Source organism: Ovis aries, chromosome 6, assembly GCF_016772045.2.
Source record: "Ovis aries strain OAR_USU_Benz2616 breed Rambouillet chromosome 6, ARS-UI_Ramb_v3.0, whole genome shotgun sequence".
In the NCBI taxonomy this organism is placed as follows: Eukaryota; Metazoa; Chordata; class Mammalia; order Artiodactyla; family Bovidae; genus Ovis; species Ovis aries.
In genome coordinates this window covers 101,238,168-101,251,552 of record NC_056059.1, presented here as the reverse complement: position 1 = coordinate 101,251,552, position 13,385 = coordinate 101,238,168, and the positions used below count along the sequence as shown (strand labels likewise).

The window sequence follows — 13,385 nt, the reverse complement described above, 5'->3', positions numbered from 1 at the left end:
TTCCTACCCTGGCCTCCAGGGAGGCCTTCACAGCTTTCTTTGCTCACCTTGTCTTCTCCCCCTACGCATCTCTTCTCCTAGGTCCTAGGTTTATTCTACTCTCATATATCTAAAGCAAAGAGCTTTGTAGTTACCAAAGTATTTTGCAAATCCCCTGGAATAAATAGCGGTTTTATAACTCCTAGTTGGCTGTACTTCAAGTTACTAGTTTTCTTATTTAGGGTGGAGGGATTTTAGCAGGTAGGACTACACATTTCTGCTGAATCAGGATCTCTCCAGACTTCCACCTGGGCCTTTCTAGGCCTCAGGTCATGGGGCTGTGAAGACGGACAGTTCTCAAGAAAGGAGGCGTTTGAAAAACAGACAGGGCCAAGGGACCCACAAATCAATAGACAAAGATAACAATCTTTTTAAAGTCAGGATGCCACCCGGGCCCTAGGATGCAGATGGTCCTTGAGGTTTAACTTCTGGAAACATTCAAGACCAGTTCAGCTCAGTTTTATACTGAAAATCAGAATGAAAAAAAGAAGAAAAATGAAAAAGGCTACCATGGTTCCGTGAGAGTTGGCACAGGACGTGGAGACATGCTGATTCCATCCTTGCTGCCAGCTTATTTCCCACCCTAATTATCAGCAGCTGCTGTGCAGCACGCTCATCCTGATATGCTGCATTTTCTGTGAGATATTTCTTTCTCAGTCCTGCATCACTTCTAACCTACAGTTGTTCTCCTCACTGACAATTGCCTCATTCAGACACACTCCTCTATGACACAGCTCAAGGAAGCCCTACCGCAGAAAAAGAGGACGAATCCTCTTTTCCTAGCAACAGCCACTGATGTTCCTTTAGCCCTGTACTGTCTGTTTTCTGAGCTTGATTAGATTGCAAAGGCCTTTATGATTATTGGATAAAAAACGACAGGTGAACACAAACAGCCTGCAAGGACATAATCAAAAATAGGTCACAGAGAACAACGAAGGGGAAGGGATCACATTTATCCCAGCAGATAACTTGTTCATCAACAGCTTCTATCATTGAAGTGCTAAATGACACAATTGGTGTTGAGTAGTTATGAAGGACTGAAGGGAGAGGCAAGGCAGATTGCTTTCAAAGAGCAGAGAGTCAGTGGAGTTAATGAACTTCTTCAAGCTCCAGTCTCCTAAGGCATAGAGACAAAGAAAGGTGATGAAATTAAATACCTCAGAGCTGCAAGGCTCTTTTCATTTTAGCTAACCCAATGAAATCCAATGAAATCATTCTCTGAATGATAAAACTGAGGTCTAGTCTATTCAATAATTCAGCGAACATACATTGAGCATATACTACAAGTGAAGTAAGTCATAAAGAAGAAAACAAATATTGTTTGTTTTTTTAATGCATATATATGAAATCTAGAAAAATGGTACAGATGAACCTATGTCTCAGGGCCAAAATAGAGACTCAGACATAGAGACTGGACATATGGAGGAGAAGGGGAGGGTGGGGCAAATTGGGATGGTAGCATTGACATATATATACCATTATGTGTAAAATAGATAGCAAGTGGGAAGCTGCTGCCTAATCCAGGGAGCTCAGCTCAATGCTCTGTGATGGCCTAGAGCGATGAGATGAGGCTGGGGAGGTCCAAGAGGGGGCGGGTATATGTTTACATACAGGTCATTCACTTTGTTGTAAGGCAGAAACTAAAGCAACATTGTAAAGTAATTATACTCCACTTAAAAAAATTCACAATAGTTATATTTTTTAAAAGTATCACATCTGATGGAGAAGGAAGAGACTACAGATAACACAAGAAACATGGGTCACATGGAGAGAAGGAAATGCAGATTATACTAACGCTGAAATCCCTAACCTCATTTCTTCATTTGTTGTCCTTATTTTTCCTAATTCTGGGATATCTGGCTCTGTGGGAGCTAGTATGTGTGTGTGTTCAGTTGCTCGGTCGTGTCCAACTTTTTGTGACCCGATGGACTGCAGCCTGCCAGGCTCCTTGGGGTTTCCCAGGCAAGGAGAGTGGAAGGGGTTGCCATTTTCTTCTCCAGGGGATTTTTCTGACCCAGGGATCAAATCCATGTATTTTTGTAGCTCCTGCATTGGCAGACAGGTTCTTTACCACTGAACCACCTGGGAGGCCCTAAAATAAATCTATTCATATTCTCATTAGTACAAGAAAGCTCAGGCATGTGGTGGTTTTGTGGGCTCAGATGAGTATGAAGCCCAGTTCTAGCATTTATTAGGAACGTGAATTTGTACCACTGTTGACCAGTGGAGGGGATGATATCTATCACAGTTGTATTTATATTAAACTGTTGTATTTAAAACCTGACATACGTGAGTACAGGGACTGATTCATAATTCAGTAAACATGAGCTCTAAAAATTATGGGAGTGTTTCTCACACTGACGTTAAAGGGAAACTGGTGGGATAGTAGTAGAGATATGCTTATAAATGAGAGGTAGGGATAATGGCAACCCACTCCAGTACTCTTGCCTGGAAAATCCCATGGACGGAAGAGCCTGGTGGGCTGCAGTCCATGGGGTCGCTAAGAGTCAGACATGACTGAGCGACTTCCCTTTCACTTTTCACTTTCATGCCTTGGAGAAGGAAATGGCAACCCACTCCAGTGTTCTTGCCTGGAGAATCCCAGGGATGGGAGAGCCTGGTGGGCTGCCGTCTATGGGGTCACACAGAGTCGGACATGATTGAAGTAACTTAGCAGCAGCAGGGATGAGAACAAACAAGGCCCTGTGGGGCTTCTAGGCACAGAGGTCTTTTTTGTCCTTCATTTCCTATAGGCAAGATTCTAGCCTCCACAGCCTTCCTTGAATTCCAAAAGGGTAAATTAAAACAATCAAACAAACCCTGGCTAATCAAGGGAGGGACAGCCAAGAAACCACCTAAGGCAAGATTAAACAAACCAGAGAGGCTCATCAAGATTAGGAGACCCGTGTTCAGAGACCTAAAATATGACCAAACCCTTTGCAGCCCTATGGACTGCAGTATGCCAGGCTTTCCTGTCCTTTACCATCCCCTGGAGCTTGTTCAAATCCATGTCTGTTGAGTCAATGATGCCATCCAACCATTTCATCCTCTGCTGTCCTCCTGCCTTCAATCTTTCCCAGCATCAGGGTCCTTGACAATGAGTTGTCTCTTCACATCAGGTAACAAAAGTATTGGAGCTTCTGTTTCAGCATCAGTCATTCTAACAAATACGAAGGATTGATTTCTTCCAGGATTGACAAGGGCTTCCCTGATAACTCAGTTGGTAAAGAATCTGTGTGCAGTTCAGGAAACATTGGTTCAATTCCTTGGTAGGGAAGACCCTCTGGAGAAGGGATAGGCTACCCATTCCAGTATTCTTGCCTAGAGAATCCCCAAGGACAAAGGAGCCTGATGGGCTACAGGCCATCGGTCTCAGAGTTGGACACAACTGAGCGACTAAGCACAGCACACACACTGAGAGCTTTAATATGCTAATGTACATTGGGAAGAAGAGAGTTTAGGAAAAACATCAAGTTTATTTCATCTTTCAAGGGATGCTTCCATCTCAGAATGCTAATGAATATCATCCCAAACGTGTGTGGACTGAACAAAGTATGGGGAATGTTTTTCATGCTGCCGCTGCTAAGTTATTTCAGCCGTGTCCGACTCTGTGTGACCCCATAGACGGCAGCCCACCAGGCTCCCCCAGCCCTGGGACTCTCCAGGCAAGAACACGAGTGGGTTGCCATTTCCTTCTCCAATGCATGAAAGTGAAAAGTGAAAGGGAAGTCACTCAGTCGTGTCCAACTCTTAGCAACCCCATGGACTGCAGCCTACCAGGTTCCTCCATCCATGGGATTTTCTAGGCAGGAGTACTAGAGTGGGGTGCCATTGCTTTCTCCCCAGTCTCCTATTAATGGTATTCATTGCTTCAAAAGCACATCACAGATTTCAGCTCTGATCAGATTGTAGATTTCTGAAGGACCTAAGGCAGAATTTAAAGTGAGAATGTCAGTTTGGTCACTAAAACGTTTTGGATTCATCATGATTGGTGGGAGGAGAAAAAAGACATTATTCCAAGACGGAGCTTCTAAATACACATATTGGCAAAAAGCTCCCGGATCATAATGTTGAAGCAGTGGCTAATGCCATGGCCTGGGAAGGCAGGCTGTCTCAGAGTTCTAATTTTGGCTCTGGTGGCACCAGTGGGGATTAGTGATTTATAACAGTATCTTCCTGCTCCTTTTCATAGGTTTGCTGTTTTTAATCTAGCACAAGAGTTGGCTAGTTATGGCCCATGGGCCAAATCTGGCTCACTGTCTACATTTTTAACTGATTAGAGAACAAAAACCCAAAGAAGATGACATTTGATATTTGAAAATTATATAAAATCCAAATTTCGGTATTCATTCTGCTGTGCAAAGACTTTCTCTAGTTTTGGTGAGCAGGGGGCTACTCTCTAGTTGCCGGGCCAGGCCTTCTCATCAAGGGGTTTGTGGAGCACATGCTTTAGGTAAGTAGGCTCAGTTGCCTCATAGCATGGGGAAATCTTCCTGGACCAGGGACTGAACAGGTGTCCTTTGCATTGCAAGGCAAATGCTTAACCATTGGACCACCAGGGAAGCCCAATAAAGTTTTGTTGGAACACAGCCATACCATTTGTTTATGCTACAGTGGCAGAGTTGAATGGTTGTAACAGAAACTTTATGGCCAGCAAAGCCTAAAATACTTGTTTTCTTGTTCTTTCTGGAAACGTTTTTTGACCCTTGAAGTAGGATATAAAATGAATGACAGAATTAAACGTGAGTAGGTCAACACATCTACAAACACTGTCAGACAATCCTCCTCATATGGACACTTCTCATAAGTGGATCTTAAGATCGGTTTATAAAGTGCTCCAAATGTCTTTTGGTTGACAGGGGAGTAGCTGGAATTTCAAGAAATTACAAACATTTAAAACTGCCCCTTGTGATATTTTAATGACCTCTTTTAAATGTATATTTTAAAGCATTCTAAGTAGGAAGGGAATTTTAGAAGCAAACATCTCAAATACATTTTTTTAATAGAAGAATAGACAGTAGTTAAAGCATGCTGATTTTCAATGCATTTATTTAAGTCATGTTCAGAACTACTTGTGTATATAGAAATATGTTTTCATACCATAAACAGTTCCTACTCACATTCTTAAAATTATTTGCACACATTAACCAAGCAAAGGGGAAAAAAAATACAAGCTTCAGGGCTGCCTACAGACTTAGGCAGACAAAAAAAGAGATTGTCATATTTGCCTTTGGGTAACAAATTTAATTACATGGATTTCAACTTACAGTACTAACACAAAAGGGAAAAAATAAAGGGAGTATTGTAAATTAAATGCCTTAGCAGCATATTTAACCAGTAATCAAGAAAATAACCAATTTCTATACTAAAATACTATTAAAGTATCTCCACATTTTCATATAAAGCAGATGCAAAATACTGGTTTACATTTAGAATGATGGCAAATTAATTTATCCAATAGCATTATTTGATCACCCTTAGAAGGAGCTGCAAAACAGATATGGATAAAAACCTTTCCTCACTGATGTCACATAATTATCTCAAAAACTCAAAAAAAATGGCTACACTTTTTTCTTTCTCAGAGACACCCATGGATATCTCTCAGAATTATCTATTTCTCAGATGACCATAGCACAGCTATACAGCAGAGCTGCACTGACGACCTAAATAGTTCAAGTTTTGGTGAATTAAAAATTTTATAGCCTCCAGAGCCATGAAATATTCTATCTAGAAAGGTTTTTTTTTTTTTTTTGGTAAATATATAAAATAGGTCTGTTAGAGCTATACAATCATAGAACCAGGGCGGGAAAAACTCACAAGTGAATCAGGGTGGTAAAACTGAAAAACTGATACTACGACACCTTTGTACCCTACATAGTTACAAATAATAGGAAAAAAAATGTCATGTTTATGGAATACATGTCTAGATGAAATAGATGATGAATAGGAACATAGAGACAAATACCTAAATATAGAGACAGAGATAAAGATCAATAACATCTCAGGTCCCTAAATTCAAGGTACAGCTCTAAAGCTGGAATCCACATTGGGTTTCAGGGACTCTCTGAAGCCCCCTAAAGTGTTTGCAACTGTGGTAGGTAAACACGTTTTTGGGTTTTTTTGTTTTGTTTTTTTTTTAGCAAGAAGATTCATAATTCATTTATTGGACTCTCTAGGCATCTGTATTTTCTAACTTTTCAGTTAGCCCCTGAAAATCCTTCTGGAAAAGAGTTAAAATGGAAATATTTTTCCTTAAAATTTACATAAGTAGTATGTAATTATCTAAGGATATTTAATAATTAATATATTCCTGGCTAAAGGTGAGATTAAATGACACCTTCTCCTTTGTTGAAGGATTAATTTCATTCCCAGGCAGATAAAAATCACTTCAAATTACCCTTCCAATTTTCTCTTTTTTTCTTTGTTCCCATAGTTGCCTCTTCACCTTCACCCCCACTTTCTCCTGTGTTCACCTCTTCTTTTTTCTTTCTGTGGGAAGGACGAAGAGATGAAACCTCCAAGTTTTAGTCATTATTGATTTGGAGCACTGGGCTGAGATTGGGCTTTGGAAATCTGCAATATTGGTAATTGCCCTTAAAACTTGTAATGAGTTTCTGCTTGGACAACACTGTGCAGGTCACTGGACTGATTCCCAATAAAGGAACAGTATTAGGGTCTGCTTATCAGTGGCTAGACCATGAATGATACGTTGGCCAGGGTGTGGAGGGGTCTAGTGAAGAAGTGAGAACAATTTCAGCAGTCTGAGTTCTGTCAGGAATGGTATTGAATCCCAGTGCACAACAATTTTCTGAAGGAAAAAATTTACAGGTTCAGATTTTTCCTTTGATACAGTTATTCATATACATGAAAGGGCATTGCAGACGTGTGGTTTCCTTCCCTCTTTTTCATGAGAGTAGAATTGTGGCCTTCTAACTTTAAGTCAACATCTTTACCCAAGATGCTCCTTGGAAGAAAAGCTATGACCAACCTAGACAGTGTATTAAAAAGCAGAGACATCACTTTCCCAACAAAGGTCTGTATAGTTAAAGCTATGGTCTTTCCAGTATCATGTATGGCTATGAGAGCTGGATCATAACGAAGGCTGAGCACCGAAGAATGGATGCTTTCGAACTGTGGTGCTGGAGAAGGCTCTTGAGAGTCACTTGGACAGCAAGAAGATCAAGCCAGTCAGTCGTAAAGGACATCAACCCTGAATGTTCACTGGAATGTTTGATGCTGAAGCTGAAGCTCCAAAACTTTGGCTACCTGATGCAAAGAGTCAACTCATTGGAAAAGACGCTGATGCTGGGAAAGACTGAGGGCAAGAGGAAAAGGGGGCGATAGAGGATGAGATGGTTGGATAGCATCACTGACTCAATGGACTTAAGTTTGAACAAACTCATGGAGATAGTGAAGGACAGGGAAGCCTGGTGTGCTGCAGTTCATCGGGTCACAAAGAGTCGGATATGACTTAGCGACTGAAAAACCACAACAAAAACACTTTTCTGATAGGCTTACACATATAAATAGTTGCCTGTAAATGAAAAAACCTATTCTTACTTCAAGTGCCCAAATTCTCATCCTTAAGCTAAGAGATACAAGTCTATCCACTTCACTGACTACTAAAAAGAGTTCACAAGTTCATTATTTCAAAAACTAGGCTCCAGCCTCTAAATAGTCTATCTTATATGTTAAGCCAGAATATATATGTATATACATAAAGTCAGTAATAAATTATATATATATATATATACACACACACGCACACACACACACATACATATACTAGCTAGTGTTAGTTATTTGACCTTGATCAAACTACTTCTCTGTTCCTGTTTCTTGATCTGGAAATGGATATAATAATAGAGCTGAGGATTAAACAATAATGTAGTGAGGGTTAATTGATACATTTAAAAAGTGTGCAATAAAAAAAGAAGGGCAAAACAAACCAAAATATAAAAGCCTGTAACATCGTCTGGGATACAGAAAGCTGGATACAAGTAAAGCTATATAGATACTGTCATGGATTGTGTGATGCTTTGTCTAGATTCTAGAGGTTGTTATATTGGCTGTTGTGGCTCACAGAGACCCTCATAGAAACTTTTCTCCATTGTAATGCAGAACTGCTTCACCTGGGTTTATTTGTCTCATCTGCTCGCAGTGATTGACTTTATTAGCTGATGTCAGGAAACAAAGGCTTGGAAACTCAGGTTAAGGTTAGAGCAACTCTAAGAAGTGTCCAAGCTCCAGAGCTCCCCACAGCATCAGCTGAGACTTCAGATGTCATGGTGCAGCAGGCCAGCTGCTTCTTCTGCCTGACCCTGCCTCCCTTACTGCCTTGGAGATGGAGTATCTCCAGAGAGAACCCTCAGTAAATGTCCCAACATAACTCTTCATCTGTGCATTTATTTGGAATTCAATGTAAGATTATAGACAGACAAAAAGTTATCTTTCCATTATCCTGAAATTGCTAAAATCTAAATCTGAAAAGTGCTAAAATCTTACTTAAAACAAAAATCAGTGGAAGTTATGGCTGGCCACTTCCCTGTAGGAGAAAATGCATTTCAGAGAAGGAACCCAAATGCCATCTCCCTGCCCCTGACTGTTACCAGAGAAAGACTAGAAAGGAGAACGTGCCACTTGGATATAACAGTGTTCAAGACAAACAGGATTTTTTTTTTTTTTTTGAGGAGAAAGGAAAGAATTTCTCTCAACCATCAGAACAAGTCAGGGAAGCACAAGTGAGTAGGTCATTAGTTTTGAAGCTAGAACTGTCACCCAGCCCTTCCCCAAGTTTATGCCTCTCATGAGGCATAAAACCGCTGAACTGCTGGGCATGAAGCTCATGCTTCATGAGGAATGGGGCGAGATGGCAGTACTGAGGGAAACAGTTTTCATTACCCTTTCTTAGCAGATCAGGATACATGAGTTTCTGGGTCACTGAATAAGCTCAAAGAAAGCAGCTGGCCTTTAAGCCATTTTGTTGCTATGCCACCAGGACCATGCTCAAGGCAGAGGCTCCTACCACATGACATGCCTTTCCAGTTCTGGGGACATTACGTAATCTACAAACGCATCAGACGAGAGAGGCAGCTTTTGAAGCGGGATGCAACAGCCTTTAGGGTTTCCCAGGTAACGCTAGTGGTAAAGAACCCGCCTGCCAATGCAGGAGACCTAAGGAAAGCAGTTTCCATCCCCGAGTCAGGAAGATCCCCAGGAGAAGGAAATGGCAACCCACTCCAGTATTCTTGCCTGGAGAATCTCATGGACAGAGGAGCCTGGTGGGCTACAGCGCATAGGGTTGCAGAGTCAGAAATGACTGAAGCAACTTAGCATGCAAGTAATAGGCAGTCAGTGTTAAGAGGCGATACCACAGGGGTAGCTTCTCTGGAGGAAGATCTCTATGGTCTTCCATCTTTCTCTTGGTATCATTACCAGAGAGGAAGGCAGAGGAGTAAGAAACAGGATCTGAGGAGCTTCCCTCCACTTCAGGCACTAGAGCCCCAAAGAGGTCTTTGCTGCATCAGGAGGTGCAAGGATCCCACACAGCAGGAAGAAAGCCTTCCACACAGCCAAGGCAAGTAGTTACTGCCAACGATAAACCTATTTCATATGCTTGAGTTTCCTCCGTAAATCTGGTAAATACATACACTTCGTTTCCCCTATAAACCTAGTAAATATATACACTTCAGTAAGTACTTGGCACCGTGTGTTACACTTCCAGGTGTTAGGGATACAGTAATGAGAAGAAAGCCGTGGTTCTTTAACTAGATAAAGTACCTACTTCCTCGTCTCTTTTTACCTGGCTCTGAATTACTACTCCTTTTTCGTCCTCTGGCAGAATATTCTTCTAAGCAGAGACATCATCATTCCATCAATTACTCTATTTATTTTGTTTGAACATCACAAGGGAAACATGCACAGAGCACATTTGGAGAAGCAACGAAACCAACTGCGTTTTCTTTCTTCAAGTACTATACACGACAGTCTGCCAACATTCCTTGCTCAACCACATTTCCCCAAAGCTTAGCACTTGGCTACAAAAGTTCTCTCCAGCCTACAATTTGGCATGTCTGACAGCAAAGTCTTCAAATTTGCCAATTTGGCTAACGTCTCCTTTTTGAGTAGCAAGCAGATAAATAGGAAGCAATTGGAGCAAAATGCTATAAATCATGACATAATTCAGAGAGACAATTCATTTCATGGGATAGTAGTCTATAAGAAATTAACCTTAAATTATGGTAGTTTTTTTTTTCACATAGATTTTTTTTTCTGCTTTTCTTTTTCTTTTTTTTTAACTTTACAATACTGTATTGGTTTTGCCATACACTGACATGAGTCCACCAAGGGTGTACATGAGTTCCCAATTCTGAACCTCCCTCTCACTTCCCTCCCCATATCATCTCTCTGGGTCATTCCAGTGCACCAGCCCCAAGCATCCTGTATCCTGTATCGAACCTAGACTGGCAATTCATTTCTTACATGATGGTATACATGTTTCAATGCCATTCTCCCAAATCATCCCACCCTCTCCCTCTCCCACAGAGTCCAAAAGTCTGTTCTATACATCTGTGTCTCTTTTGCTGTCTCGCATATAGGGTTATCATTACCATCTTTCTAAATTCCACATATATGTGTTAGTATACTGTATCGGTGTTTTTCTTTCTGGCTTACTTCACTCTGTATAATTGGCTCGGCCTTTTGGCTAAGATCAAGTGTAGTATCTGTTCACATAGATTTTTTATAGAAGTCTAAAATCTGCATAGAAATGCAATACCAAACAAATGTAATTAAATACTATACAAAGACCGGAAACTCTTAATTCTGTTGAAAAAACTTGTTTTTTCTCTCAAGGTTGCACACGATTATTATTTAATTCCACAGGACACTTCAGACTAATGCAAAAACAAAAATGAAACAAAGCAAAACTCTGACCTACATAATATATATCGATAAATTATAAAGGTATAACTTTATAGGTGCTAATGATATATAAATAATATAAATATGCATGTTTTATTTTATATGTATAGATATATATGTGTATATATGTGTGTGTGTACTCACCATTTTACACACACATTCATACACAAATGTGTGTGTATGTATATAGTGCTAGAATATTTGGCAGAGCCTTCTGGAGATATTTGCCATTTTTACTGAAAATCATTATAAGCAGGTATGATTAAAGAATTTAATCCTATTCATTGACTGTAACTTGGGTAGTTGGGCTTAAGACATTTGTCCATAAAGACAGAATTGTGCTGGATATGTAAGCGTCATTTGCAGGATGAATTTTCAGAAGTGGTGATCAAGAGAATTCCACAGAGAAAGCCAGTGTAGAATAAATATGTGTTATGAGGATCTGCAGACAGGCAGTCCTGCAGAAGATTCTATATAAGACATTGATCACATTTCTCCACTCCTTCCTGTCTCCTGCATTTTCTGACAAATGAAAACACTCTTGCAGCTTTCCAGATTCCCAACATCAAACTGTCACACAATTGAAATAATTAGAAAATAGTATCTTGTCATTCTAACTTACAAAGATAAATCAAATGCCCTGCTATTTTTAAGCAATCTTGATTTTTGCAAAAACTGGTTAAAATCATGTGATACTGATCCCTCCATTCCAACACATGTACAGAAGCATTCACCTGGAAATTCCATCCTAATGTAGGGACATACCCAAAAGTTCTGATGACCAGGACTAAGACACAAACACTGGATTCCCAATGCAGCCATAGTATTTTTTCAACTCTTTCTTTAAAGAAGCATTTGGCACAAGTCTCTTGTTACTGCCAAAGATGATTCAGAATTATTAAACCTAATTTAGAAGCTACTACATATTGCATTAATTATTCAAGAAGCATCTTTTCAAATGAGCTATGGGCATAGTATGTTTATTTCCATAACTACTGCAGCCACCCTGAACTTCCCTGAAAAAGAATTCTTTTTTGAAATGACAGCTTTCAGATTCCACACCACACAGTCTTAGACTCCTTAAGCTTTGCTCATCAAAAGCCATTCTGTCTTACGTGTTGCGCGTGAAACACATACCCTAGAATTGCAACCTTGGAAAGGAGTTTTGTGACTTTCTGGGTTTGAAGACACAGCTCTTTCTAGAACAGTGTATGTGAGAACATCTTCACCAGAAAGTGTAATCTCTACACAAATGGGAGACTGCATGAGAAAGTAGACCTTTAGTATTATCGGAGATGAAGAATCAAAGCTGCCAGTTTAATACCATGCCAATTTCAATGCTAACAGGCCTAATGTTTGAGAATAAACAGTGAAATTTCCTCTACTGATACTTCAAAGACTTTGCAACATCTGGAATTTGGTTCCATATAGGGTATTCCACTAAGAAGTAAGTATAACAAGATTTTAATAGAGCAAACAAGATTCAGGTTTCTTACAATATGTTTTCCCTGGGGGGAAACAAATAACACAATGCATCTGACTAACCTTTCTGCACTTGAGCTGCATTAATTAACATTTAGTCATGGATTCCACTGTGAGCCAGATGAACTCAGAGCTACAGCTGTTTTCACTGAGGGAGGAAAATATGCTTTTGCATTTCAGATTCCCAGCATTTACAAATCTGGGGAAAATGTTTTACTGCCTGCCTCTGCACCAGCATTATTGATAGGCATTACATATTAGTCACACAAATAAATTCACACTCACCCTAAGCTGTGATGAAATCCATGTTAATATCACATCAGCTGGGTCAGTCAGAATCAAAGATATAAAAACCACATTCCTAACTCCCTTTTTCTTACAGCAAGAGTTAAAGAAGTGGTAAGGAACTGACCAAGGAAGTAGGTCATGACCTTGAAGAAAGTGTTGCTGGGTGACTCAAAGACTTAAGTGCAGATGAGGTATTCTGAGAGGGGTGGATGCAAATGACTAAAAGAAAAAAAAAAAAAAAGTGAACAGATGTTGAAGACTGAAGACATGGAACTCCAGGATCTGATCACTTGACAGAGATGTCCTCAAATGCTCTAAGCCAAACATGTGGAAGTGGTTGGTTGTGAGCAAAACTGATGTGACTGATCCTTTGTTAGTCATTGAAGGATGGCTTTTGTTCTGTTTTGGTTTAATAGCCGAGGCTCCTTAAAGATGAAATTTTGTGAGGGAACCTGACGGTGAATCAGCTGGGCAAGGCATTCTACCTGGAGCACCTGGTCAAATCTTATACTGCAAGAGGACTGCAGAATCACCTTTGTCCCCAGTAGTCCCCATACGAAGGCTGTGTCATGACTTCTGGTCCACTCTGGAGTCTCATGGACAAATGGGAATGCAGTAGTCATGTGGGTAAATGCATGTGTGTAGGTGTGTTC

The 13,385-nt window shown here is 40.3% G+C and overlaps 1 protein-coding gene across 2 annotated transcripts in view; it reads right to left on the bottom strand.

The window, feature by feature from the left end:
- ARHGAP24 (Rho GTPase activating protein 24) overlaps window positions 1-13,385 on the bottom strand; it is an 887,096-nt gene that overhangs the window by 289,807 nt on the left and 583,904 nt on the right. The window lies entirely within an intron of this gene.